This window comes from Lycium barbarum, chromosome 10 (assembly GCF_019175385.1).
Source record: "Lycium barbarum isolate Lr01 chromosome 10, ASM1917538v2, whole genome shotgun sequence".
NCBI classification, from domain to species: Eukaryota; Viridiplantae; Streptophyta; class Magnoliopsida; order Solanales; family Solanaceae; genus Lycium; species Lycium barbarum.
In genome coordinates this window covers 93,816,741-93,840,998 of record NC_083346.1, presented here as the reverse complement: position 1 = coordinate 93,840,998, position 24,258 = coordinate 93,816,741, and the positions used below count along the sequence as shown (strand labels likewise).

Here is a 24,258-nt window from a genome sequence, read left to right as displayed (position 1 = left end):
CACGGCATTTCATCCCCAGACCGATGGACAAGCTGAACGTACTATTCAGACTCTTGAGGATATGTTACGAGCATGTATGATAGATTTTGGAGGAAATTGGGATGATCATTTGCCACTCATTGAATTTGCTTACAATAATAGTTATCATTCCAGCATTCAAATGGCACCATATGAAGCTTTATATGGGCGAAAGTGTAGATCCCCAATTGGGTGGTTTGAAACCAGAGAAACTAAATTGATAGGGCCAGACTTGGTCCAGCAAGCTATAGAGAACGTCAAGCTTATACAAGATCGGTTGTTAGCAGCCCAAAGTCGTCAGAAGTCCTATGCGGATAATCGTCGAAGAGACTTGGAGTTCAAAGTGAAGGATTGGGTATTCTTGAAGGTGTCGCCAATGAAAGGCGTTATGAGATTTGGCAAAAAGGGAAAGCTTAGTCCCTGGTATATTGGACCATATGAGATTGTGCGCAAAATAAGCAAAGTGGCCTATGAGTTAGATCTACCTCCGGAATTGGAGTCAGTCCATCCAGTATTTCATGTCTCGATGCTTCAAAAATGTGTTGGAGATCCCACTAGGATCGTCCAAGTAAACGATGTGCAAGTGACAGAGAAATTGACTTATGAAGAGGTACCCATTTCCATATTAGACAGGCAAGTACGGAGGCTTAGAAACAAAGAGGTGGCCACGGTTAAGGTTCTATGGAGAAGCAGTAAATGAGAGAAGATGACATGGGAAGCAGAAGAAAGAATGCGATCCAAATACCCACATTTATTTCAGCCCTTAGAAGAAGCCCAAGATGAGACGTCAAGATCATAAGGTATGTATATTTTCCTTTTATGCTTTTGGTTCATGTATGACCAAAATTTTATGTTGTTATGTTGTGGCCTTGTGTGGCATCGATATTATGGGTTGTTGTGGCAGGATGGTAGCGCCATATTATAAGAGAAACTCTGGAGAATTTTTTGTAGAATTCCCGAGCACTTTAACATTCGGGGACGAATGTTCTTAAGGGGGGAAGAATGTTACACATCGGAAAAAATTTTCGTTCGTACGTAAGTGAACAAACTAGTGATAAGTATGAGTGCATGATGACCATGAGTGAGAAACGACGTTTGATGACCTTAGGCGAGATTTCGAAGGTATCCGATGTGAGATGAGAAAGTTGGCTCTATTAAGATGAGATATAAGGTGAGCAATGCATGTGCATGGACGTGGGTGATTAAAATGAGAAGTCTAAGAAATATGGGAAGTTGCAGAATTGCAACTGCCCAGTGGTCGTAAAGTGCTAGGACGGACCGTAAACTGGTATACGGTCCGTAAACTAGCAGGTCGTAAACTGCCATGCAAGGCTTCAACTTTCTGCCAGCCGAGAAATGGTAAAATACGACCTGGAGGACGAACCGTAAAGTGATTTACGGACCGTAAAGTGATTTACGGCCCGTAAACCATGGTCGTAAATCACCATGCAAGCAGCCAAAGCTTCTGGGTCTAGAAATGGTTAAAGACGATCGCGAGGGACGGTCCGTAAACTGCAATACGGGCCATAAACCATGATGGACGACCACTGTTCACCTCAGCACAGATTTTGCAAGTCATTAAATAAAGGGACCAACACTTGTTTTATTTCATTACAACATTACACCACTTCTCTCTAAAACCTCTCTCTACATTTATTATACAATTTTTCAAGGATATTTGAGGATCAACAACATAAAACAAGGTGAATCAAGAGTAAGAACACCATCAAAGATCATCTAGGTCAAGAAATCCAAATGGAGAAATACTAGGGTTTTGCTCAAAGTGGAGTATTATTAACCAAAGCTTGTTCCTACAACTTCTAAGGTAAGATTCATGATTGTTACATGATGTTTAAGGTATTGAAGAGTTGAAATACATGGATTGTAGAAAATATGGTCAAGTAGGTCATGAATGATGAATAGTGACATTTTGAGGAATAGTTTGAATTGAATCATGAATGTTGTTGTGTTGTGATATGAATGCATTATAAATGCTACTAAGATCATGAACTAGAAACTTTAGACGAATGGACGAAGTTGGATGTTATGACCATGAATATGGGTGAATTAGAGGCAAATTAAGGAAAATAGATAATGTGGATAATGTGAATGACTAATGGCCATTGTTATGATATTAATGAAGGTATAAACGCTAGCATTGGAAGGAAGCGTGCAAGTGTAGAATAGTCCGACGAAAAGGTATATAAGGCTAACCCTTCTTTCATAAGGCATGGTTCCTTGGCCAAACTCTTAAATCCTCTATATGAGTATGCTGTATTCAAATGATTGACACTCCGAGCTCATAAGCTCACGATCCTCGATATGTACTACGATTGTACTACGCACCCCATATGACGAGTAAGCATAAGATATAGATGTAGCGAAAATGATGATGATGGTGATGACGATGATAATAATAATGATGCTAAAGGTGCCTACGGGCTATTATACTTACATGTGCCTATGAAGGGCTATAATGACACCCCGAGCTTATAACGCCGGGTAGGATATATGTATATGAATATGTATAAAGTATGTATACGATTACGAAACGTGCGCACACCTCTGCAGATGGTACGGATAACCCTGAAGCCTTGGTAGGGCCAGGTATGAGTAACCTTGAGCCTTGGTTGGCCAAGTATGTATGAAACACCGATCCTATGAGGTCGGGTATGCTATGTAAAAGTTATGTATATGAAATAACTGTGTATATAATATGAATATGAATGTGATAAGACTATGTATAAGAATACGAATAAGGACATGTATACGAATATGAGCACAAGTATGGTACGAGTACTATTATGTAATACGGATGATGACGTAGGTGTACAAATACGTATGAAAAATAGAAAGTCCTACGAAAGGAAGGTAAGTGCTATGACGATGATATTATTGTCTTCCCCTCCTATGATAATTCATATGTTGTTCATGATGCTTATTTATTGATGTTGCTCATGCTTTACATACTCAGTACATTCTTCGTACTGACGTCCTTTTGTTTGTGGACGCTGCGTCATGCCCGTAGGTGCACAGGGAGACAGACTTGATCCATAGCTGCCTATTCGGAGATTACATAGAGAGCTCCATTTCCTTCGGAGCCATATCTTTTGGGTACTCATTCTTTTGTGCATATAATTATGGGCATAGCGGGGTCCTGTCCCGCTAATGTGATATGTTATACTCTTAGAGGCTCGTAGACATGTGTGTGTGTGTGGGTAGATGTGTTTGGCCTTGTCGGCCTATGTTTTGTATATCATTTTGTCGGCCACGTTGGCCCATGTACATTGATGTGGCATAAGTGCTTATGATGATACAAATGTGCTGTTGTCCAAATGGGACTAGTTGACGAATGAATGGAAATGCATTTATAATTATGTGGCTCACCTAGATGTAAGCATAAGAGTAAGCTAAGAGGGTGCCCAGGTGGGCTAGCACCGGGTGCTCGTCGCGGCCCGAGTCGGGTCGTGATAGAGGGTCTATCAAATTCAGCCCAAGAGTCAGCCAAATCAATATCTCCAATTGGAGCAGAAATTTTGAGATCCTTCCCTCAACAAGTTCACACCTAAGAGACCGTTGAATCGAAACCCTAAACTGGGGCAGAAATTTTGAGAGAGTCTCAAAATTTCTTACATAAGAATTCAAAGCGAGAGTTCACCGAACTGAGATTTAAATTGGGGCAGAATTTTTGAGAAGATCTTAAAAATTCCACACAAGGGAGTTGCAGCTTCAACCACCAAGATGCGGCAAAGGGTGGAAGAGTCCTCATTTAAGTGCGCGTGTCATGACAAATAATTTAGACAGTTTTAAAATTTACATTTCTTTTATGAACGAAAAACACGAAAGCTTTTGATCAACAAATATATATGTTGCTTTAAGATAAATTCATCTTTTCGAATTGCCAAACCCAAGAGCATCGGGCCTAAGGAAGCAAACCAAACCAGTGAAGCCAGGACGCAATTGAAGACAACATGGATCAACTTTATGGAAAACTATCTTTTTCTGATGCGAGTCCCCAGTGTCGTCAGCAAGACGACCATTTATCTAATTTTATTTGTTCATAACAAGTGAAAGCAACCTATCTGAGGAAGTTCTGGACCACAATCTAGCCGCAAATGGAAATGCTGCAAACATCTAGCTAGAAAGGGCTGAAAAGGGTCAAAATGCCGCAAGGCAAATATATATTCACAAGGGCTACAAAGGATGAACTCCACAAGGGCAAACTTCCGGCCAGAAGGGTCACAATCAATAAAGGACGAAAGAAAGATGATTTAGCCAAAGGGGCCATATCTGTCATCTACATGCCAAAAGGGTCATTCATATCAAACTGCTAAGAGGGCCATTTCATGCAAACAAATGACCGGAGGAGGTTGATAAGTTGGTATTTTACCAACTTATCTCTTCTTTAATCTTAGATTTTTGCTATGTTGATTGAGAAAGTAGTGCATTTAATGTTGTTTACTTCCGTTTTATAGGTTTTGTGTGTTTTAGAAGTGATCAGGAAGAATCCAAGTGAAAAACAAGTCCAAAGAGACCAAATTGAAGAAAACAAAAAAAGTGGCTAAAAGGCAAAAAAGGGCCAGATCTGCAAACTGAATATTTAGGGCTCTTTTGGTCATATTTTGATGTGGGAAAATTGGGGAGCTATAAGAACATGACTTCGGAGCAATTATTCTCATCTTTGGCCATTTTCAAGCTTGGGGAGCTAGGGTTGCATCACCAACACTTTGGAAGAGAAGATTGGAACACTTTAATGAGCAAATTCTTAACCCTTTCTTCAATTCCATGTTATGTATTGAATATCTAAGTGTTTAGTAATCAATTCCATTACTTGAATCTTGTTTATGAAATATTCATTGTCCAAGTTTTGAATTAAAACTCTTGTTATGCTTATGTATTGAATGATTTTTATTTTTAATTAAGTGGGTCTTTGTTTCTTTAATTAATCTTGTTCTTTATTGTTTCTTAAAAGATTAGCTAACCCTAGGACTTGCCCATTTACTTCGATTTGAGCTCAAAAGAGAAAAATTGAGGTTGAGAAAGATTAATTAACAAAGATTTGAGGCTTTAAACCTCATCTAATTGAGCTAGGAATAGGATAATTAACTTGGGGTTAAATTGATTGTGCCTAATATAACACTCTAAGGATTGGAAAAACTTAGAGTGAAATTCATTGATTTGGTTGGAAGACTTTCAATGAGATTTTAGAAATCATTATCTTTTAACATAGACTCACACTTAGTTATAAAATCATAAAATACATTGGATTGTTACTTGAGAGTCCCTTGTATTCATGCTTGTGGCCATTGATCATTTTGTCCGCTTTCTAGTTAGTTTTATCCTTTTTAGTTCTTAAACCAAAAATCAAATATTAAAAATGTGTTTGGCTTAGCTTAGTTGGTGATAAATCCTTAACTTTCTTAATCGCCTTTATATTGTTCTCTATCGGATCGACCCCAACTCATAGTTGGGTAAATTATATTGCGACAACCGTGTACCCTTTCTCTTTGAGGAGTGGACTTGGACATTATCAATTTTGGCGCCATTGCCGGGGAACAATTTGGCATATTTAGGCTAGTTTGGGAAATAAGCTAACTTGCTTTGGTCCAAACTTGTGAATATTTGTGTAATTATTTTATTTTACTTTTGTGTGTATAAATGGCATGATTCCATGAAAATGGGTCGGATGGTAGATGTTCATACTTTAATAACCTATGTCTTTATTGTGAGGACCCCACTCTTGGCAAACTTGTTTAAAGTCTCCCCGGGGAAGATTGTGCGCACAATCTCTAACCCTTGAGTGGAGCATATGTGATAGATGTGGAGGTCAAAATGGTCATTTGGCTAATTGTGCTTACATGTCCTTATTTTCCCCAAACCCCCACTATGACGATTCTACTTTGAGTATATGGAAGTGGAAGAAGTTGAGATTGGTCAAAATGGAGATTTTAAGCTCATGACGGAATGTCTACTTGAAGGAGGAAATGAACAGCAAAAAGTCTTGGAGGAGTACTTGAAAACTAGTCTCCAAAATGGCTTGATGAATGAACACAAAAAACCTTTATGGGCATTTGAACAATATCCAGATGAACTCTCAAATGCTCAATATGAGAAGATAATGCCTACGTTGGAGGCCAACCATGAAAATGAGGAATCAAGAATTGAACATCCTCCAACCGAATCCATACTTATTGGAGATGCCAAAGAAGAAAGGGAATTAGGTTCAATCAGTGTCATGGAAAATGTTGAAATTGACTCTAGTTCATTTGTGGGTGAGGATGTCAAAGATAGGGCAAATTTAAAAATTGAGCGTCTTAGACTGCATTCAAAACATTTTTCAATATTGTGCTTAGAGGATGATATGAAAATTGAAATAACCGAGCCTATGGAGAATTTTGGAGGTGAAGAACAAGATGTTTTTAATTTGAAGTTTGTCATGCCAAAAAGACAAAATGACAAGTCTCACTTAAAGGTCAACAAGTGCAAAATGCGACATCCGAGATTTGGCCTCTTTGCTTTTCTACCACTGCCTCACGAGCATCATCGGAATCTTGATTCAAAATTTGGGCGAAAATTCATATCCTCCAAGTGGAGGAAAAAATGGTAAAGTTAACACACGTCGTGCTACGGCGTTAAATGCGGCGCTTGGTGGGAGGCAACCCCTCGTTTTCAAAAAATTTAGTCAATTTTGAAATTTTCTTTTTTTTAATAGTTTATTTTATTGTTTGTGACTAATCTACCAAGTTTCACATTTTTTCGGATTTATTTGATTAGAGTTTTGAGTGACTGAAATGGCAGAACAATGCAAAGATAAAGCAAAAAATTGCTTCTGGAAATTAAAAGAGCACACAAGTGAGGCAATGTGCATTGTGAGTAGGCCCAGGTAAGTTTCTAAAACTTTTACACTTATGCCTAAATAACAGCCCTTTCCCTTATTTCCTACAACTGGTAAAAAAAAAAAAAAAAAAAAAAAAAGGATGCTCTCGCCACTCCTCACACCCATCACAACCGCAGGGCACCAGCGTCCAGGTATAATTTCTCTCCTTCATTTTCTTCTTCTCTCCATCACCTCAATTCTCTCTTTCTCCCTCGCTCTCTCTGGTAGCAGATTGTTCTTCTCTTTTCTTTTTCTTTTTCGATTCTTTTACTTGAGCTCATTTGACATGGATTTTGAGCTCAAATTGAGAAATTCTGCTACTGTTGGTTGATTGAAATTTACCTATTCTTGATTGAACTATTAATTCCCATGTTTTTGGGAGGGTGAATATTCTGTGGCACCTGCACACAATTCATTGGTTAAACTATGCCCTCAACCTGTTCAACATATTGTCTGAGACACTATTTTATTCGTCAGCGAAGTCTGAGTAACCGAGCGATATGAGGTGACATTTAAAAGTGTGCGTGTGGTAGTTCGGCTTCAGTTGTAAGTAGGAGGTGCCATTTCCTTGTTTCTAAAGAGTGAAAGAGCTTCTGAAGTCGTGTGGTACTTTGAAGTTAATTGTCACACCCTATATGTTCCACATTAGTTTCAAGTGTGTATGAGTTTATGCTTTCATTTGCTGGTTGAGTCAAACAAGGTTTTTTATTGGTTAATGGACTAAGTCTGAAATGAGTTTTCTACATAACTTACAAGATTGAAAAGTGACTTTTTGACAGGGAGAAAGACAAAATCCATATGATTCTACGACGTGCTGGGTGCTTATTCTTTGATTCTATGTTCTTTTTCGGAAATGCCTTAGCACATAAATGGTTATGGGAATCTGAATTTGTGACTGATTGATAAGAAGTGTTTTACTGAGAAGGGTGATTTGTGTGTGGTGTTCCTGCATTCCTTGAATTGAAAATGATTTGTGCAAGCTAAAAAAGGAAGTGGTTCACCTGGAAAAACACTTGTCCAGTTTTGTTGGAGAAGGAAATAGCCTGAAGCTATTCTGAAAAAAAAAATTGATTCATCCTGAAACAGCAAGAAGGAGCCTCGCTAACAGAAGTTCGAATGCGGGGTACTTTTTGTTGTTCAATGATTTCTAGTTCATCCAGAAAAGCTCAAGGAGACAAGTAACAACTTCCTTACCCTTATGATCGAGATTCGTGACACCATTTTTTTTCCAGGGGTCCCTCCTAACTTTTGCTTTAATTATGAAGTTACATTGAGGACAATGCAACATTTTAAGTTAGGGGAGGCTTTGTTTGATGGATATTTTTGTGATGGGATGTGATATGTCATGATGGATGATAATTTATTAGATTGACTTTGTTTTGGTCTTTTTTATGACACTCTTATATTAGTATGATATGCTAGTTTTTTGTATGCCCATGATATGTCGTGTATTAGCGATATCCTTGGCTTTTCTTTGCCGTGGTTCTTTTCTCAATGATGCTAATGTATTTTGAACTCGGTGTTTTTAGGTAGTTTTGAGTCGGCTTGTCCCTATGATAGATAGTTGGGTACTTTCTTAAGGGAAATAAGCCTTGTAGGTTAGGTGTAGAAGTGAGTGTTAGGTAGTTTAGAAGTAAAAATGGTGTTGGGATGTGATTTTTTCCCCCTTGGCTAATTTAGTCTTGCTCTGTACCAACTTATTTAAACCTTGGCATATGGATTTTTAATTTTTTGAAAAAGAAAATGATTGAAGTAAGGATTTTTATTGTGACTTTTAGATTCAATGTTTGACTCTTTTGTTCACTAAATGGCGTCTTTAGACTATAAGTGACTTTCTTTGAGTTCATTTGTTTCAATTGGATTTTGGATACATTTCACTTGAGTTTGCATGTGCCATGTGTGGTGAGATTTCGTTTTTGAGTTCTTTTGTATTATTTATGGTCTAGAACTTGCCCGGAATGAGTTTCAAGGCGAAATCTTACACTACACTTGGTTTGAAAAATGATGTTAGGCCTTCCTTGAAAGATATTTGTGCCTTAAATTTCCTACCCTTGCATATTTTTCCTAGTCAACCCCTTTGAGCCTCTAACCTTTTCTTTGGCAGCCATATTACAAGCTTTAACCTTTTGTTCGTTATTGACCTATCTTTTGACATCCTACCTCCATAAGTGTTTTGAAAGTGCAAACATTGGCTAAAAGCTAAGTTTGGGGGTGATGGTTGGAAAAAGTTGTGATGTGGAAGTTACTTTAAAGGTGAAAGGGTGAAAAAAAGAGTAGTAGAATAGAAGAATTTTTTTTTGGAAACTTCCTTATTATTGTCACGACCCAAAATTGTTTAGTCGTGTGGGCACCTACCACTTCCCACCTTGGTAGGCGAACCCTTCCCTTTACCTAACATATAAACTACAAATGCAGAAGAACAATGTAATTAATAATAATTCTCATTATCAATTTAAGGAGAATAAGTGCGGAATACATATTCTACCCAAGGCATCTAGTCTAAGTCCGTACAAGATTTACTAATAAACCCATAGTTCTGAATATATAACAAGAACTATCTGAATGTTGTCATATAAGGCTCAAAACATCAAAAAGTATACTGTCTAGAAGTATAGGACAAGTATTCTAAGAATGGAAACCCGGGTTGCAGATCTGGCAGTAACTCACCCTAAGTCTCCAACAACACCGCCTCGGGAAAACACTCTCGAGGATCAGAAATAGAACCTATCACACACTCCACACCTCGAAAAGGAGTGTCACAAGTTAGCATCAGTACAAACAACACGTACTGAGTAGGCATCATAGGTCGACAATAGTTAGCTAACATATATAAAGGAAGCGACTGAAGAATAGACATGCTCTCAATCAAGTATAAACACCACACAGTCCAAGAATAACAACTCAAGTACATAAAGATATAATAGCCGAGTCATAGCCTATGGTGAAACACCTATACACAAGTCTGCCAAGTTTTCCACCATTCCTCAGAATAACCAAAAACACTAGTACAACAAACAATAGTACTCCGTAAGTTCAAGTCATAGCCTAGGAGAAAGTCTCTACTCCTTGAGTCCATCAATCCCCAAGTATGTATTAATCAGGCACTCGGCAATCTCAAATCAGCAATCAACCAGGAAGTCAATGTCCACACGCATCGTACAATACAATAAGTAAACACAACTAGAATAAGATGTATGAGTGAATGAAATATGAAGGCACGAGCGATGCAATGTAATGATACACACACGCTTCGGGCAGAATATCTCCATGCCTCGACAGTCATAACCCTTAGGGGACCCGCGAAGTCCATGTACCTGCCGCTTATAGCTCGATCCAATATATGTTAGGGAATGTGAAACTCGATCCAATGCATATTGCGGGACGTGCAACCCGGTCCAATATATATTGTTTAACGTGCAACCCGGTCCAATATATGTTGCGAAATGTGCAATCCGATCCAATATATGTTGCGGAACATGAAACCTAGTCTAATACATGTTACAGCGTGCAACTCGTTCCATGTATATATGTATGAATGCATGCATGATATCAATGCCAACAAGAGTATATCAATGATAATTGTGCTACACATGTACACATATCCCAATATCATTTCTTTCTTCTTTACGAGTCAATAACCAATAACTGAGAGATACATATTCACAACCATGAATAATTCACTAAGTATCACGTCTAGTATCACACACATGTGGCAACAAGCCAATAGATCACAACAAGGAAACAAGCCATAATCAACAACAATACCAAGCTCAACTCATATCAGAGTATCATGAAAGATAAGAATGTGTGCACTGCATAATATCAATGAATGATGACAACATATCAAATCAATCGTTCTGCACATAGACACATCTCTCGATATCAGTACAAGTCAAGTTCTTTTCTCTATCCAAGATAATACCCAATAAGTAAGGGATAGCAATTTCACAATCATGATAAGATAACGAAGCATCAAGTCTAATATCACACACGTGGCAACAAGCCAATAGATCACAACAAGGTAACAAGCCAAATAAATCACAACAAGGCAAAAAGCCATAATCAAACAACAGTACACCTAGGTAATCCATCCCAACTTCATACCCGAAGATGTAACATACTGTCTCCGACAATCACTAACCCTACATATGCTTTACTAACCGAAGTCTAACCATAAGGTAAGTCGTAACCTACCTTGTAGTCGACCAAGACACACGAACAATCAAACCTTTGCTTTGCCTTTATGGAGTGCCTTCAAATACTCAAAGTCTATCAAATATGAATTCTTCGTCAAAAGACGAATCTTTAGATACTCATTTTGTCATACTTTTATTTGAACCCTAAAAATGGACCTAAAATAGCCAAACCCGAGCCCCAAGGGGAAAACTGAAATTTCTTTGAAAAATCAGGTTCAATATAGTAAAAATAGTACTCTAGCAGTCTAAACGAGTCCAATGATACCCATATTGCTATACTTTAATACGAAATCCAAAAACGAACTCAAAAAGGTAACCTTTAGCCTACAAGGGCATAGTTGGAATTTGAAAATGAAATTAGTTTACCCAAGGTCTAAATAGTAGGAATCTCGAAAATCATTGAAACCCATTCACAAATTGACCTTCAATTTGATAATTTACTTGAAAACCCATTTCCATGAAAAATCCCTATTTTCTAAGTTCAAATCATAATTTCTATGATGGGAATCCATATTAATTGAAGGTAGAATGGAAAAAGGATCGTTAGAAGCTTACCCCCGCGAGAATCTTGAAGAACCCTTCCAAAATCTTCCAAATCCCAGGTCTAGAACTCCAAAAATGGTGAAATAACCCTAAAATCCCGATTCTGCCTGTTTTTATACCTGAAGCGCTATTAGCGCGATTGCACAACCCCCTTTTGGCATTGACCAGAATTTCCTTCAGCGCGATTACGCTTACCCAGCGTCGTTGGCACTGACCAAAACATTCCGCTAGCTCGATCGCGCTCCCTCAGCATGAATGCGCTCACACCAGATACAAGAATTTTCTGGTGTCTTCAATTCTTTGAGCTAACACCTGAAACCCAACCGGAACCTCCCGGACACAAACCAAATATGCATACAAATATAAGAATGGGCTACGAATCCACCTCTGCCCTCAAATTCTCAACGGAGGTCGCGTTGACTCGGTCAACCCCCAAATGACTAAAACCAAGTTCCAACCAAGGGTACAAAACGCTCCCAAATGCCTAGGGAACTGAACCAATCATCCCACAAAGTCATAATTGACCATCTGGACCTCATGGAATCGACGAAATTTCGAAAAGGTCCGTTTACACAAAATTTAACTATTGGTCAAACATTTTTCACTTTAAAGCTTCAAAATTTTCAAATCACACTAAGACTCGCCTGATGACCTCGGGAATCGTGTCGCCTATCCCCGCGGGTTAAAATTATACTAACAAGGCTCGGAGAAGGGTCAACGAGGGTAAATGGGTCAAAGCACTGTGACGACCAAACGAGTCCTTACATCATATACCAATTAAATAATCATTCGTCCTCGAACGAAGGAAGAGAGTACGAAGGCTAACAGTAACAAAGGAATCTTTAATATAGTAGCACGAAAGCCTCCATGGCACGAAGTGCACCATATCACTACTCGTTCACCTTATTAGTGAAAACTTCCTCTAGCTTGGTTACGAGACCCAATTTCCATATTTCCATACTCGAATTTCTCTCATAACTAATCCCCGAATATAAGAACTACTTTTGCTGCAATTCTCTGATTCAATATAACCATACCTCTCAATGCGAACGGTAGGTCCCATAAACATTCCTCAAAAAAATACAAACCTTTAGATGTAGACACAATCATAGTCCACTCTGAACCGGTATAATATTCTAATTTCGCTAACTTTTCTTTCACCCTTCTAAAGCAGTTCTTCGCACCACGATTTTTTAAAAATACATAAACACAAGCCCGAAACCATGACTTACTCTTGCTAGAAAAGAATTCTTTCTTTATCGGAGAACTCTAAGTAATTCCATCAAACTGATTTTACTTATAGCCGACTTCGCTAGTTCCAAGTCTCCTTAAACCTTCAAATCACAATACAGGAAGCATACCACTGAATAGCTCACGGAGCTAAGTCCGTAGGAAACCATCTGATCACTCTAAAGACCTTTCGCAGCCATAGTACCTCCTCAAATTATTACCAAGTACTAACGTAAACCATTACATCTGTCTGAGTAGATGCTCTTGGTAAAGTATCATCAAGTCTACTCGCAAGCCCTGATAAAGCTCGGTAAACTTATCATACCTCAAATCTGAAATGTAACTCATCAAATTCGTGAAGGTGATTTACTGGGAACCCATAAGTCCTCCTGGAAATATGAACATAGTCCATCATGCTCTGATCGAACAATTCTGACCCGGAATGAATGCACAACCCCTGACTACCACCAATAGTCACTCGAACTGACTCCAACTTTCCGAAACTAATCACAGTCCTACCACAAATTTGTGGCAGCCAATTCTAATTTTCTACTCATGCATAATCAATCATGTCTATCACCCTCGACTCCAAAAGCTGAGTCCTTTCCAAGTTGTCAAACAGTACCGAAGAACTATACCTTATAATTGCAATCTTTATGTTTCTCAACCTTTACCCGATACGCAAATCTGATACAACCCCGAACTTTTCGACGCAAAACATGTAGCTTGATATAATACCCCTTTAACCATCGAATCTCCCATTGTAACACCTCGATAGGCCCATAACAATTCTGAAAGTATCAAACCTTACAACTACCGCTCTAAACCTCACGCACCTTAATGTCCAAAAGTGTTCACCCAAGCTATCCAGTCAGCATTACTTGCGACATAATACACTACCACGAATACGATCTCATCTCGAAAATATAACTCTAGCCCTCACATAATAGGGATTTCCACAATTCCTTTCTCTTAAATCACACTAACTCATCCACTGAAGAGTGTTATGAAATTACCCAACTATGTATCACACAAGCCACTTCCATAAGCCTTAACATGTGGGTTACCTAAAATTTGCTTCTCACTAGTCGCTGATCACGAAACCTCACGGAACTCTGTCATATCACTTAGTCCATTTCTATAGGCTTCCTTCTTTGAGCGTACTCAACAATCATACCCCTTCTGAAATATGCAAGAAAACAACACCACAATCCATACTGACCTAAGTAATCCCGAAGATGTACCTCATTCTTATCGATTCTCAATCAACTATACCTTTTATTGATTTTTCAATTCCTTAACTTCTAATAAAATCACAATAATCATTACCGTTTAACCATTTATCTAACCCACACAATAGAATGCCGCATAATCATAAGTCTTGCAAACTAGCCTAGTCAATCCTAGAGATAGCAGTAGGCCACATACTCTACACATTAGAGTTCCCTTAACTAGCTCAATTCTAAACCGAATACTCTCTAAATCCAGCATACCACATACATAGTCCTACTAATGTCCTCATGTATCTCTATCAAGGTGCCTCTGCTTGAATTCCCTTGACTCAAATTCCGAAATCTTATCTACAACTCGAATTTATTCAAACCTAATCATTGAACCCTTATGTCTATTCTACCAAGTATGACCGCAACATAACTCTCAAATCAACTAGCTCCTCATTCCACGATATCTTAACCATTCCTCTAACATGAAGACCCGCTGAACATACCCTTTACTGAAGGACCAGGACCACAACTGCCCAACATCTTAAGTCTCTACTCATCACGAGTAACATTTCTTCCCGATATGGAACTGATAGTATTTTCCCTGGAGGAACCCACAACCACTAGCATATAGCCACGTCGAAGCGCAACTTAACTTTTCACGACCGAATACGAAATCCACTCTCGTACCAATTGCAACTTATCTTGAAAAACACGTCAGATACCAAATTTCCCTTCCTAATAGTAGAGATTAATCTATCCAAATCCTCTTCCTTACGCGTCCGTCCCATTAACACGAAAAATACTCATAACAAAATACCCTAAGAAATACTATTTCGCTACACGTTTTCCACAAAAGTCGTCCTTTATGTCCTTATTCTCAACATCTCTTTATTACACGCGATCACTATACTTTTGCCAAATCCGATGATCCTTACCAAACTTACACTCGTCCCCTCATATCGACTTCTAAATATCCTGCCACTGATGAATAGGTTAGTTGCCGTTAGTACACCCGTGCCACGCACCCCATTATAATACCTTGATGAAGTTGAAACTTTTCCCAAACCAATCATATCATCGAACAAATCAGTCTTGTTAAGCCATAAATGCACTTTTGCCACTTTCGAGCACCCAACGCTGAAAACATGGAGATCATTTGACTCTTTGTACGATATTTCCCATTTCTCAAGAAACCCTCACAATAGACAAGTCTAACCACGATCCCACACAACTGAAACCTCGAGCTATAACTAGAAGCTGAACTTAGTCATGTGTCTGAATCAGGATTACACATCTCATATCGTACCAAGCCACGTCATAACAGAACCACTCACATAAGAATTAAAGAATGAGTTCCCACCTTCCATGGGTGATTAAGATAAATATATTCAGTGTCACGACCCATCCCGCCATGATTGGTACCCAACTAAATCGTAGCGGGCGAACCAACACACAAGACATGTATCCATTCAAATCCGGTTCTATATTAACCAATCTAATAAGTTATTACTCATTCAAACATCAAATGAACAAAATAAGTCATGCCATAAAATACTGAAATAAGTGCGGAAGTCCTAACTATTACAAAATCCCTAAAATCCGAAAGTCATCGTACAGGACTCTAATCTAAAACATGTCTAAGGAATGAAATCTGACTAATAAATATCCATAATGTCCCGAATAAGAAAAGACAGCATCAGAATAAGATCTTCGGGCGGCCTGGCATGGGAAGAAGCTCACCCTAAATCTATCAGCAAACGTCCTTCACGCTAGATGTGAGGGCGGGTAGCAGTCTCCGTATCACAATCTGCACTCAAAAGAATGCAGCAAGGTAGTATCAATACAAACACTATGTACCGGTAGATATCATAGGCTGACTAAAATTAGTATCATACCTATTTCATAAAATCAATAGAATAAACAAGCCAGTCAACAAACATGAATATCATTAAACCACAGCAAGTCAACCAAGGATAATCACAATCAAATCACCAAGTTGTGAAGAATCACAGTTATGTAAGCCACAGCGGAAATAAGTTTACCACAATGACCACACTAACTGTACATACATGCTAACTGATGTCATTGCTCAGTAGTCATGACCTGCAGGAGACCCATGGTGTCCATGTACCACTCGTTTTGGAATCCTCCTCAGACCCGAGCACAAACCTCTGCTTCGGAACGAACCTCGAACGCGGGACAGATCAACATATCTCTCGTTTTCGGAACTGACCTCGGACCACGAGCCCACAATCTATGTCACATATATGCCTTTTCATACCTCTTTACAGAACAATGTTTCTTACCTTCTCAATATCAATACTCAAATCATCATTCCATGTCACAATAGCGTCGAGAATATCTTATTAGCTTCTCATCACAATACATCCACTGCAGAATCAACACACAGGAATAGTGGTACGAAGCCTACACAATCACTCAATCACAATCACATAGGAGTTTAGCCATACAATCTCATGCATTAAAACTAGACATGCTTTCTCCTAAAGAATTCACAAACATACAATCAACTAACCAAAGTCTAACTCAAGTAGACCGTAACCTACCTCAATGTAGAGCGGGACAACACAAGTCACTCCGCTACAGCTTTCCCTTTCCTTAAAGCCTCAAAATGCTCAAAGTCTAACAATAAAAGGTTCAATGAGTCACAAGTATCAATTCAAGAATACCCTTCCCTTTTTCCCCATTTTAAGGGGTGGATAATTTTCTAGGTGTTAGGCAGCCTATCAAGGGCATTAGTAATCATTAATCATCAATTCATAATCATATTCTATCAACATTCTCACTACAAGCAATTTTTATGGTCAAGACCCCATTTTTATAGAACCTTAGGTCTCCATTCACTTAGTTTATGACTCTAAGTGTTCAATTCATGATTAAAAGAAACTAACCCATGCCTTTAGATGATAACTAAGTGATAATAACCATAACCGATCAAGTTTAGAAGGTTTATTAATATTCTAGGGTTTCTATTTCAATTTCACCATTAAAGACCCATTAAGGGGATAACAATCATGAAGTAGAATGGAATGATAGAAGGGAATAGATGGAACATACCTCTTAAGAGTTTCTTGCCCTAGCTTAGAATTTCACCCTAGGTGCTTGTTGGGAAGTGTGTTGGTGTTTTGTGAATAGAGAATATGAGACTAAGTATAAAAAATTTGGGCCACTGTTTTTCGTCGACCGCTACAACGGTCATCAGGCCACTGTAGCGGTCCCGCTATAGCGGTCAAGTGATCGCTATAGTGGACCAAAGGGAAATCCACTTGACTGCTATGGCGGTCGGTCCACCGCTATAGCGGTACCGCCATAGCGTTCCACTGCCCACCACAACGGCCACCGAGCAGCGGTAACCCCACCGCCACAGCGGTCCATTTTGGGCAGTGAGCTCGACTTTTGTCCAGTTTTCCCCCTATCATCCAACATTTCATCCGAGGCCTCAAAAACACAAAATAAAAATGTACATATACATAAATATGAATTCATCCGTGGCCTCAGAATTTCCAACGGAGTTCTAATTTTTTACGTCACCCCCCGACAGACTCAAGACAATCAAGCAACAATCACAAAAAAGTGGAATTTCAGCTCATAAGCTCACACGATTTAGTTTCTACTGGCTCATTCTACCCTTGGAAAGGTTACATTTGGTGGGGTGATCCTACATTTCCCGTAACGACCGGAAGGTTCGTTACATTCAGATACCAATTGAAATCCACTAGATGCCAATTCGAATGAAGTAGCACGAAGGAATGAAAGAATTGGAAGTTTCCTAAATGTCTCACAACCTTTCGCAAATAAGTATGGAACTTATCGTACCGATGATGTGCCGCGAAATTATGGCACATTTGATGCTTTTTAACTCTAAGTTCTTTTTGTTTTCGAGTGAGTTTTTGTCAGTTTTGATGTGTTTTTTGTATGTTGCGGGTATTTAGAAGTTTGAAGGAAAAAGCAAGTGAAAATAAGGAAATTGAAGACTAAGCATTGGTTATGTACATGTACAGAACCGTCATTATTCGACGGACCGTCAACTATACTGTCGACATGATTAATCAAAGTAGTTCAGAGACTGTGCAACTTTGATGCAAAATGAGGAGAAGGTTGACAGACTGTCAACATGTTCGACGATCCGTCAATTTACATCGACGGTTGAAGTTCTGCAGCTTGATTCTGTCATGAGACTGTCGTTTTGTATCGTCGTTACTCGACGGTACCTTCGATGCACATCCACGATTCGTCGAGTTACAAGCCGACTTGGGCTGGATTTGTTTTATTAATTTTGAGTTTTGGACTTGTATAAATACCTGATTAGGTTTAATTTTTTTAGACATCTTGAGTTTAAGACTTGTATTCAGCACGTTAAGTTTTTAGTACTATTCTTCATTCCCTTCCTTTATATAAAGGAAGGGAATGAAGAATAGGAATGCTCTCAATCAAGTATAAACACCACACAGTCCATTTAAGGAGAATAAGTGCGGAATACATATTCTACCCAAGGCATCTAGTCTAAGTCCGTACAAGATTTACTAATAAACCCATAGTTCTGAATATATAACAAGAACTATCTGAATGTTGTCATATAAGGCTCAAAACATCAAAAAGAATACTGTCTAGAAGTATAGGACAAGTATTCTAAGAATGGAAACCCGGGTTGCAGATCTGGCAGTAACTCACCCTAAGTCTCCAACAACACCGCCTCGGGAAAACACTCTCGAGGATCAGAAATAGAACCTATCACACACTCCACACCTCGAAAAGGAGTGTCACAAGTTAGCATCAGTACAAACAACACGTACTGAGTAGGCATCATAGGTCGACAATAGTTAGCTAACATATATAAAGGAAGCGACTGAAGAATAGACATGCTCTCAATCAAGTATAAACACCACACAGTCCAAGAATAACAACTCAAGTACATAAAGATATAATAGCCGAGTCATAGCCTATGGTGAAACACCTAAACCCAAGTCTGTCAAGTTTTCCACGATTCCTCAGAATAACCACAAACACCAATACAACAAACAATAGTACTCCGTAACTTCAAGTCATAGCCTAGGAGAAAGTCTCAACTCCTCGAGTCCATCAATCCCCAAGTATGTATTAATCAGGCACTCGACGATCTCAAATCAGTAATCAACCAGGAAGTCAATGTCCACACGCATCGTACAATACAATAAGTAACCACAACCAAAATCATATGTATAAGTGAATGAAATATGAATGCACGAGCGATGAAATACAATGCAATGATACACACATGCTCCTGGCGGAATACCTCCACGCCTCGACAGTTATGACCCATGGGGGACCCGTGAAGTCTATGTACCTGCTACGGCGTACAACCCGATCCAATATATATTAGGGAACTGCAACCTGGTCCAATTTATGTTGCGGAACGTGCGACCCGATCTAATATGTTTTACGGGACGTGCAGCTCGGTTCAATAGATGTTGTGGAACAGAAACTCGGTCCAATATATGTTGCTGAACGTGCAACCCGCTCTAATATATGTTGCGGCGTGCAACCTGATCATAGTATATATGTATGAATGCATGCATGCATGATATCAATGCCAACACGAGTATATCAATGACAACCGTGCCACACATGGACACATATCCCAGTATCAATTCCTTCCTCTTTACAAGTCAATAACTAATAACTGATAGATACGGATTCACAACCATGAATAAGTCACTAAGTATCACGTCTAGTATCACATACGTTGCAACTGTAGTGGGTATTTTTTTCGATTCGGATTTGCACTTGCCTTATTGAAAAGGAAAGTGTTCCGGGGAAGTATGGTTGTCAATCGTGCCGGAAAAAAGGAAAAATATACCTCTAGGTGATGGTGCTCTAAATGGATATTGTTTAGAGTCGCCACCTAATTTTTAGGAAATTAGGAAAAACCAATTCGAAAAAGGTTCATTTAAAACGACTATATTTTAAAACAAGACTAATCTAACCAAAGTATGGGCAAGGCATTTGGTGATTCCCCGGGGAAGGTGTTAGGCACCCCGGTATTAAGGATTCGTAAAATGCGGGTGCCGGTATTAAGGATCCGTAAAATGCGGTTGACCTACGGGTTCTAATAGTATGTCTTTATAGATATGAATTGTTTATAGTGAAAAAACTGTTTTGGCTTATATTTCCGCAACAAAGAGTTTAGTCATTCATACAAAATATATCACATTTCAAGAAACGAAAGTGATAAAGTTTTGCCCAAAATTGGGCGTTTGGGTTTCGGACTAGAACACCTAGGTTAACTCCCGAAGGCCTTTAACCTAGGTAGAACACTACGTAAGCCCACTCTTTTAAGTTTTAGGTTTTAAGTTTCTTAAAGAGTTTTTATTTAAGTGTAGAAAATAGTTTAAGGAATACTATTAGTGTCCATTTGTTGACTATATATATATTTTATCAATTTTATACCAATTTTAGTCTTTTTTAGATAGTCCAAGTTTTTGAAAATCCAAATCAGTCCACAAGTCTTAAAATAATGATTTCAGTCCTCATATTTTAAAAATCGATCAGTTTTTATCTAAGTTTGCGAAATAGTATTAATTTTAGGAGAGTTGTATGAGTCATATCCCTTTATTCGAGTCAATTGTAATATTTTGAAAAGTCAAGTTTTGACAACTCTTAAACTATAGAACAACTTTTAAATGTTCCAATAAATAAAATAGATGCTCAAAATAGGAATATAAAATTCATAACTAAAGAGATAAGGAATTGGGCCGACCAAGCCCAATAAGAATGTGTTATGCATTTAGGGTGATCCTCGGGTCCAAACGTACGCTCCATTTCTTACTCGAAGTTGGTAGACTAGATCTAGATACAATGGGGCCCACCAAATGGTTTGGGTGGACAAGAATACAAATGGGTATACATAGTATTAGTACTCATTCATAAATCAAACTAAGTACAAAATTAAGACTACAATAATTATTACAAGGCCAAAATGAATTTAACTTATCGGGCCTGGCCATTAATAATAATCGATGCCATCCAGCAACCCAGATGACCCAGATATAAATAGGCCTAAAATAGTAGTAATGATAGGTCAAATATAGAAATGCATATGACTAGCCCAAATAACTAACCCAAGCTAAAAATTTCTACGTGTCAAGGGGTAATATACATGATATACCACTGGTATACTACTCCATTTTCTAAAAATACCTAAGTTGCAAAGTTGTGGTATACATGATATACCACTAGTATACTACTCAATTTTCTTCTCAAATTATCCAAGTGTCAAAGCTGTGGTATACATGATATACCACTGGTATACTTTCTAAGATGAAGAGCAAAACCCTTTGAAGGCCATACCCTCCATATACACTTGCTATAAACCATATACTCATTTGACATCAGCTCTAAAACAACACACACAAATCACATAAAAGCTTCAAGGTTTTTCCAGAAATCCCCAGCATCTCAAAGTTAAGTATTCAACTGCCAACCCAGGCTAAACAAGCAAGCAAAAGTTCTATAATGTGCAACTTCAAAACTAATTATCAGTATACTTAAGACAGGAAAGTCATAGGAAAGTTCAACTAATGCAAAAGATAAGGTATTAAGCAGCTTAGGCAGTAGAGAGTTTGGTAATGCAGGGTCTATCAAGTGTCAATTCTCATAAACAGCCATGGCATAACCAAAGGACACATAACACTCTTTAGGTTATAAATAGGCAACATCAACAATGGGGGATAAAGGAGTAAGGTAGCATAAGATTAAGAAGTAAAGGAGAAAGGAGGGAAAAGGAACAGGGTAAAGGCTATGACTCTCACACTCAGAGTTCTAGTTCTTAAATTTTAGAGGAAATCAGCAGTTAAAAGAGACATGGTACTTAATTATCCCATCAAGAGTTCATTTCAGTTAATGAAGAGCTTTAAACAAATGCTAGGAGATCAATTTTAAATTACCCACTTGTAATAACTCATTTTTTTTTTTAAATAAGGGTTTGTTTGGTAATTTTTGCTAAAAGGAAATAAAAAGAAAATAGAAAAGAAGGAATTTAGTGGGCCAAGCCCAAAAAGGTAAAGGAAAAAAAATTAAAATTAAAATTAAAAGGAAGGGCTGAAGCCCAAATTTGAAAGAAAAGAGAAGAATGATTTAAAAAGAAAAAGGAAGCCTATGTAACAAAAGGAGAAAAGGCAGAAGCAGCAGAAAATACGCAGAGAAAGAAAAGAAAAGGGAGTGAGAAAAAGAGAGGAAAAGAAAAGAGACAAATAGGGATTTTCAACCCTAATCATCAAGGTAATGCTTCTAATCTTTTATTTAAGTTTATTAAGTAATTATGGGTGAATTTTTGTGGAGAAAACATGGGGATATTTTGAGGAATTGAGAAAGTTTAACTCTAGGGTTCTTCAACCAAAATCATTGATTTGAAAGGGCAAATAGCGTCGGATTTTAGACTTCTATATATCGTTGGAATCCTCTCATTAAGGCCTTTGCGAAAACATAAGTCTTGTCGGGTTTTGAACACATTGACCAGAGGGCATTTTCGTCCTTTAAAATTTGACTTTAACCGTTTGAGACTCTAAAAATATAGAAGTGGTTTACCCTAAGGGTTTTGACCATTCTAAATCCGTTTTTGTGTAGTTTGAGGCAATCCGGAGACTCGAGAACGCAGTTTTGATTTATTGGGAAGTGTGCTTGAATTGTGAATTTGAGGTAAGTGAGACTTTAGGCTTTGGGTACTTGCTTTTCAAAACCTGTTTTAAAAATATGTTTTGTCTGCCTGGTCCATGTGTTGGTCCGAGCGTGTGCTTGGCAGAATCGGTGGTCCTTAAGGCCAACCGCATATACTTTATTTTAAAATAATCCAAAACTCTCTTTATAAATTATTTTGTGATGTGATATAGTTGTGAGCCATGATATTAGGGCATTGTGTATGCTTCCCTTAGCATTGTGTATGCTTCTTAATTATATTGGGGCATTGTGTATGCTTCTTGATTATATTGGGGCATTGTGTATGCTTCCCTTAGCATTGTGTATGCTTCTATATTATTGGGGCTTTGTGTATGCTTCGCTTAGCATTGTGTATGCTTCTTGATGATATTGGGGCATTGTGTATGCTTCCCTTAGCATTGTGTATGCTTCTTGACATATTTGACACATTGTGTATGTTGCCGTAGATTCAGTGTTGACTAATTCTTTAACTGCCCCTTATGACGGTTCGTAGTGTAAATTGTGCTGAGATATATAATATATTTGATAAATAGTGGTTTGGACCTTGGTTTCCATTATATAATGATATATTCATGTGCATAATATTTTTGTGCTTGTTGTGTGTTTGTATTTTCTAACACTTGTTCCAGGGGTATTTGAAGTGGCGGGTCGATGATCTTACTAGGTTTTATTTATGTATAACTCACTCCTTACCTGCATGTCCATGCAGATACTGTCGTTGAGAACGAGGCTGGTAATTGAAGACTTCGTGAGTGGATTCTGTTGTTGAGGTGAGCCACCGCATTGTTCATGGAGGCAGCCATTTCAGCTTTATCTAGTTTATTTCTAGTTATTTCTTTTATTTTGGGTTTACATGCCCGACACTCAAACTCATGTAACTCTATTAGATACTGCATGGTCTTAGCGTGGGATGTGGGCTAGAGATTCTTTTTATCTTAGCGTTGATTGATTTTCATAAATCGATTATGGATTTGACTGGAGACTATTTCGCATTTTTATCATTAATAACGTTGTTGGACCTGCACTTATTTTCTTTTAGTGCTTTTGTAAATGATTAAGAGTATGATATATGGTTCGCCTAGCGGGTGGTGTTTGCTGGGTGCCAATCACATCTAGCGAGTATTTTGGGACGTGACAAAGTTGATATCAGAGCTTAGGGTTTAAGTCCCGGGTCCATGGAGTAGTGTTTAGTAGAGTCTTTTTCATGGGTATGTAGGCGCGCATACTTATGACCCTATGGCTACTGAACATCTAGGATGGTTCCCCTTCTTTCATTCCTTATTTGTGCGTTGAGTTGAAGCTAGTCTAATTGTTGTAATACTTATTCCGCAGACGGCTAGGACATGCATATCCTCCTCTGCTAGATGTCACGGTTGATTCGAAAGTTTTTTAACGTCATATGTGCAACTGAGAATGATACTGAGTACATGGAATGTTGTGTGCGTTGATTGTAGTTGAG

At 38.3% G+C, this 24,258-nt stretch overlaps 1 long non-coding RNA gene across 2 annotated transcripts; it reads left to right on the top strand.

Moving 5' to 3' along the window:
* The first annotated feature begins 6,749 nt into the window (after nucleotides 1–6,749).
* LOC132615884 (uncharacterized) lies at nucleotides 6,750–23,779 on the top strand. 2 transcript variants are annotated; one of them, XR_009572880.1, is made up of 2 exons: nucleotides 6,750–7,047; nucleotides 23,509–23,779. It is a non-coding gene; the product is annotated as an uncharacterized LOC132615884 (long non-coding RNA). The 2 variants fall into 2 exon arrangements; XR_009572881.1 differs by lacking the exon at nucleotides 23,509–23,779 and adding an exon at nucleotides 7,675–8,261.
* Nucleotides 23,780–24,258: the final 479 nt, after the last annotated feature.